The sequence below is a fragment of the Corvus brachyrhynchos genome, unplaced genomic scaffold (genome assembly GCF_000691975.1).
Source record: "Corvus brachyrhynchos isolate BGI_N302 unplaced genomic scaffold, ASM69197v1 scaffold12, whole genome shotgun sequence".
Classification (NCBI taxonomy): Eukaryota; Metazoa; Chordata; class Aves; order Passeriformes; family Corvidae; genus Corvus; species Corvus brachyrhynchos.
In genome coordinates this window covers 5,734,187-5,740,186 of record NW_008237885.1, presented here as the reverse complement: position 1 = coordinate 5,740,186, position 6,000 = coordinate 5,734,187, and positions in this window count along the sequence as shown.

Genomic DNA, 6,000 nt, shown 5'->3' with positions numbered 1-6,000 from the left:
AGAGATGGACCAGATGAGGACTTTTGCTCCAAATGGGAAAGGAGAAAACCTCAGTCCCTAGAGATGAACCAGATGAGGACTTTTGCTCCAAACGGGAAAGGAGAAAACCTCAGTCCCTAGAGATGAACCAGATGAGGACTTTTGCTCCAAATGGGAAAGGAGAAAACCTCAGTTCCTAGAGATGCTCCCAGAGATAGTCCTAACGATGAAGATGATGAAGACCCTTTGCTCCCAGGGAAGGAGAAGGGCCTCTGTTTTTGTTTCTGAACGGCTCAACCTTAAAATTGTACCCCAAAAAACTTCAAGAGTGGACCCTCGAAAGCAGTTGCGGGAAAAGCTGCAAGTCGGGGGAAGGGACTCACACGCAGGCAGAGAGACTCCTCTTCCTAAATGGACTGAACAATATTTGGAAGTGGGCGGCTGTCTCGTTGTGATAATGTTCTCATAGCATGAGCAAGAAGAGACTTCTCTTTCTAAATGGACTGAACAAGGTTATTATGGAAGTGGTAAACAGACTGAACATCTTAAGGGTTGTCTTTTTACATTGTCAGTGGGAGAAGGGAGGAAGGTGGGGGGAGGAGGAGAGTTCTGAAGGTGGTATAATTTTTTTTTCTTCTTTTAGGTCTGTTAATAAACTTCTTTATATTCTTTCAAGTTTGGTGCCTGCTTTGCATTTCTCCTAATTCTTATCTCACAGAAGATAAACAGTAATGAGTATTTTGGACCAAACCACTACAAGTTGTAACTGTGATGAGGTCTCCCTTCAGTCTTCTCTTCTCCAACAAGTGACCTCATCTGCTTCTCGTATGGTTTCCCCTCCAGACCCTTCACCATCTTTGTTGCCCTCCTTTGGACACTCTCTAATAGCTTTATACCCTTCTTTTCTACAGAAATAAATGTTAATGAAATGTACTTCAAGTTGTTGGCAGTGCTGCATCTTCAACGCAGTTGGTGATAGAGTATACACTCTATTAACGACAAAGACAATCTTTTATCTTTTTCTATTTTTTTCCCCTAAGATTGGAGCAGATCTATATTATTCTTAAAATTAGTTTTATATTGCCATGCGTATAGAACACCAGTTGATTTATGTGATTTTAAGATTTGGGTGAGAGACAAAGGAGAAATGTAGAGTCTTTGAAGGCACCAGCAAACCTAAATGTCCCTGAGCAGTACACCTGGGGCCTTCACCTACACACCCTAGCCATGGCCCCAGAAGTCCCATTTCAGCCTGAGTCTTCACTTATTATCTGAATGATGTTTTAGTCTACAGCTCAGCTGTAGCAGCACTGGATCCCATGGATCCTGATCTGCGGACTGTTTTCCTGGCTTGACCTCAGCTCTGCCTCATCACTGTGGTCCTGCCTGAATATCCCAGAGCTGTTTCTGATCTTGACTCACCTCATCAGGCTTGATCCTTTTTCTCTCTAAGCATGAAAATTGCTATAAAGCTGTCTTTTTCAAGTGTCTGTGACCAAGGTTTTAAATCTAAATTAATTTCCATTTGAATTATTTTGTTTGCCTTTCTAATTTCTTGATCATTTACTTGCATAGTAATTTCATGCAGGAGCTCTGTTCTTTGACTACAAGCAATTGGGAAATATTTAAGTGCATACCAGTAGCTATCAGACCAGGAAAGCCTGGAAAATTTAATGGGAGGTTACAAAGTGTGTAGCATGGCAAGGGTGGTAAAGCATGTTCAGACTAAGTAAAACTGGCAGCATAAATAGCTTTTAAATGGATGTATAACCTTTTTAAAGGTTAGCTACTCATTCTCCCTCTTTCACTTTTATCTGACTGAAATAAATGCCTCCATAATTCCAGTGAGATCTGAGATACTGTGGGAAATTCACTGAAAACATGAGTGTATTCCTGAGTACCAGAAAGACAAACTTTGACCATCTTTGACAAGTTTTTTTTTTAGATGTGTGAGACATTGGTTGATTCTCCTTCTCATCCTATTCTTTCCCTCTTTCACATGAGTACATCTTCAGACTATACATATTCTTTGAACTCTACTCACTTTCAGTGTTATTCTGACCTCTCATACTACCAAATGCTCCCAAAACTTCCACTTTCTTTCACATCTAAGCAATTAGATAAAATATTACCTTGTTTTACAAACATTGCTTGAACTATGAACAACAAAAAAAAAAAAATCTTTTGTCTGTTTTTATCGACATATAGTTATGTATAATTTTTTAAATCATCTATGTACATATGCTGTGTTCCATGGTCTGGATGAGATTTAGGGTTGACCTCTGAATGTTCACCATACAATCATCCTCTCCATCATATTTTTCCCACTCCTGAGCTTTTTCCTCTCTTCCTGCCAAGTTCTGGTTTCTTCCATAACGAACTTAACATCTTATCAAGAACTACGTAGCAGGACAAAATGTCAGGCCAGTTCCCTTTTAAAATTACTTGGGACATCCCTAATTTCCATTACCTTTCAAAGATAAATAGCTTCACAAAGACATCTACCACCTCTCTTACTGCAGGATGCTGTACAGGTCTGTCAATTGCAATGTGTTTTTATGAATAAAGGTTACTTAAGTAGGCCTCGATCCTCATTCACTGTTGATGTTTTTCCTCCGCCAGAAACTCTTTCATTAATCACAAATGCCTGAGACACCTTGTTGGTGAATACTGAGGGGAAAATGGTATACCTAGTGAGAATTGCAAGCTGTTTTTTTCTTTCACCTTCTACATTTAGCAAGCAAACTTAATTAAATTGCTTCACTTAAGTTTTTAGGGTTCATTTATCAGCTAATAGTTTTCAGGGTTAAAGTAGTGTTGGAAAACTTTTTTTTTCCTCCTTGAATTTGATTTAAATTTGATTTGAATACACATCACCTATAAGTCCACTTACAGAGGACTCAGATGCTTTGAGGCAAAACAAATTCACTTCATCCTCTCACAATGGAAAAGAGACTGCAAAATAGTCTTTATTTTTCCTGCAGTTTTGCTCTGTATATATATTTTGTTCATTATCACAATTCAGATTTGAAAGTGTATTACAAGTGCTTAATTAGCATCAGTTTTCCTCTCCATTATGTTGATCACATATACAATATATTATTTATATTGTCTAGTAATTTAGATGTTCTAATTATGCTGGTATTGCACTGCCCAATAATTTAAAATTTTGTTGGGAAGGAGAAAGGTCTTAAATCTGTATTACAAAAAAAAAAAAAAAAAAGCAAGGGGTTCTTTACTGTTGATTTAGATTTCTGAAAGATGTAACCAGGGAGAACATTTGCATAAACCTATACATGTGCGCCATGAAAAACTGAAACATCTTAGGAACGTAGTTATTTAATTACAAAATTAGATTTGATCATGTAAGAACCTTAGGGCTAGCAATCTGGAGAAATGGAGGAACAGTCTCATCACATGATCATTTCCAAATTTGACATGACAGTATTTAAATTTCCATTACTGAAATAAGTATAAAATTATTATATGAATGCACCATGTGGTGTTGTATGCTAACAGATGCTATAAATGTCCCAAAGGAAACATTTTCTCAGGATGATACTGAAGACATAATACAAAGCTTCTTCCACTGCCATTCTTTCTCAGTCTTCAAGCAATCCTAGGTGATTGTGTTCCTTTTATAAAATTGTATTATGAAAAGCAAAAAATATGTCTCATTTTGGTTTAGATACATTAGGAAAGAATATTTTTATACATTAAGATTTTCTTTCACTTAACACTTTTCTTTATACAAAACCATGTAGATTTTGTCCCGTGATAAAACTAATTCTGATCATGGTACTATTGATCTGTTTCTTCATGGTAGTTTCATGGATATCATATCCATTACTTTCACACAGAAGCTAATTTTGGCTACAGTTAAAAGCTCAGTTAAATAAATCTGAATTTTGTGGTGTTACGCTTCAAGGGTATTCAGTGATGGTACTAAAATTATGCTATGCCAACACTGATACACGCTTGAAATTATTGAATTTGGGCTTCATGTGGCATCCAGCACTGTTAATCGACATATTTTGCTATGTTGATTCCTTTTTAGATTTTACTTATTCACTTACTACTTTTTCTTCATCCAGCTCTATGGAACAACACTGAGGACTATTTTTGTTCCCAAACACATGTAATTTTTACTTTGCATCTATCTGAGAACTCATCTTTTTAGAAGATCACTAGGCAGCCTTGACATCCACTTAGTACAAAACAGGTATGAATTTGAATGTGTAGGTACTCAATCACATTTATAAGGGTTTAGCTATCCAGCGGCATGCAGTATTAAATATTTCCAGAGGACTTAAAACTTGTATTTTTCATGTGAGTATAATTGCTTGAAAACATCTTCTGGAATTAGGCCTAGGTGTAAATGATAATTATTATTAGGAGAAGCTGTTTGCTGTAGAAAATTTAGGAAATAGTACAATAGTTAATGGAATGTTGACAAACTTTTTCAGTAAAGTTATGGATCATTGAAATGTAATTAGTATGGAGGACTTCACATGCAGATTTCCAGTCTTAAGGTAGAAATCTTTCATTTAACAATTAAAGATGTACTTTAGGATGAGTTTATCAACTCCACCATTTAGAATATTTATCTTTTTAGATGAGTTTCTGAAAGAGAAGCTTTTTCATTACAATAACTGAGTTATTTGGTCTTTACCTATGCACAAAGGCACAGAGCATGCAGGATAAAAGCATCTTAGAAGTAGAAAACAATTATTTTTCAGCTAACACACACACAAAGCTAGGATTAATGCAAGAAAGGTTATGGAAGTGAACAAAAACCTAGACAAAAGAAGAGAAAGAAGGCTATAGCTCTAGGCATATTGACGGGGATTGACATTTTCTCCATAGAAATCCAGTATCTGTAGTAAATTTTATCTATACTATATATCTATACTTCCCCACGGATTCATCATCATCCACATCCAGTCTTTCACTGTCTAGCCTATCCTCAACTCTTCTGACATAAAAATAGCAATGTTCGGGCAATAACTGTCTTTATTGCCTGGTGTAATTTCCTGAAACTAATCTTAAGCCAATTATTCCTGTGAAAATAGAGGTAACTTGGAAATCTGGAAGAAAAAAATCTCCTATGGAATAGTAGGAGATTTTAAAACAACCTACAATTTTTTTTTTAAAGAAGTAAACAAAGGTACTAAACAACACCCCGAATGAAAGAAGACTGATTACATGTGAAGTTCCACAAGAATCTTTTTGGGGTTCTATTCTGAACGATAAATTTTTGAGAATTGGAATAGTGAGGATCATAGAATGGATTAGTTTGGAAGGGACCTTAAAGATCATGTAGTTACAATCACCGCTGCCATGGGCAGGGACACCTTCCACTAGACCAGGTTGCACAGAACCCCATCCAGCCTGGCCTTGAACACCTCCATGGGGCAACCACAACTTTTCTAGGCAGTTTTCTGACATTAACTTGTTATATATTCACAGTTTTCTCAAGGTGTCCATTGTTGGCCTATGTGTAAAAATGTTATCAATCTTGGTGTTATTTGATATAGCTTGTTTTATGTATATTACATTTAGTGTAAGATGGTACACTGTTTCTTTCATCAGTAGCCAAATGCAAGTTTTCAGCAAATTAATTCCATAAATGTTATTAAAGAGATGTCTTTAATTTAACTGAAATATGTAAAAATAACTATAAACTCAGTTTCATGTGAAATTATTTTTTCTCTTTAAGAATGTAACAAAAAAGCATAATCTTATACTACAGGTAACTGCTATTTATTTTGTTTCTATATTCAGAAATTAAAGCACAATATTAGGGTGAAATAAGTCTGCAATAACCTGGGTTTATAAGTGCAAACCCTGACAAAAAGAAGATGCTTTTTTTCAACTTTTATGAATGGTTTACCAGTAGGTGATTGATAACTACAGAGTGCTATCATTCTATTTATCTTTATGCAATAAATTTATTCTGCCTATAACTGTACAAATACTTAGGCATGCAACATTTTGCACTCCAGAGAGAAGGTGTAAATC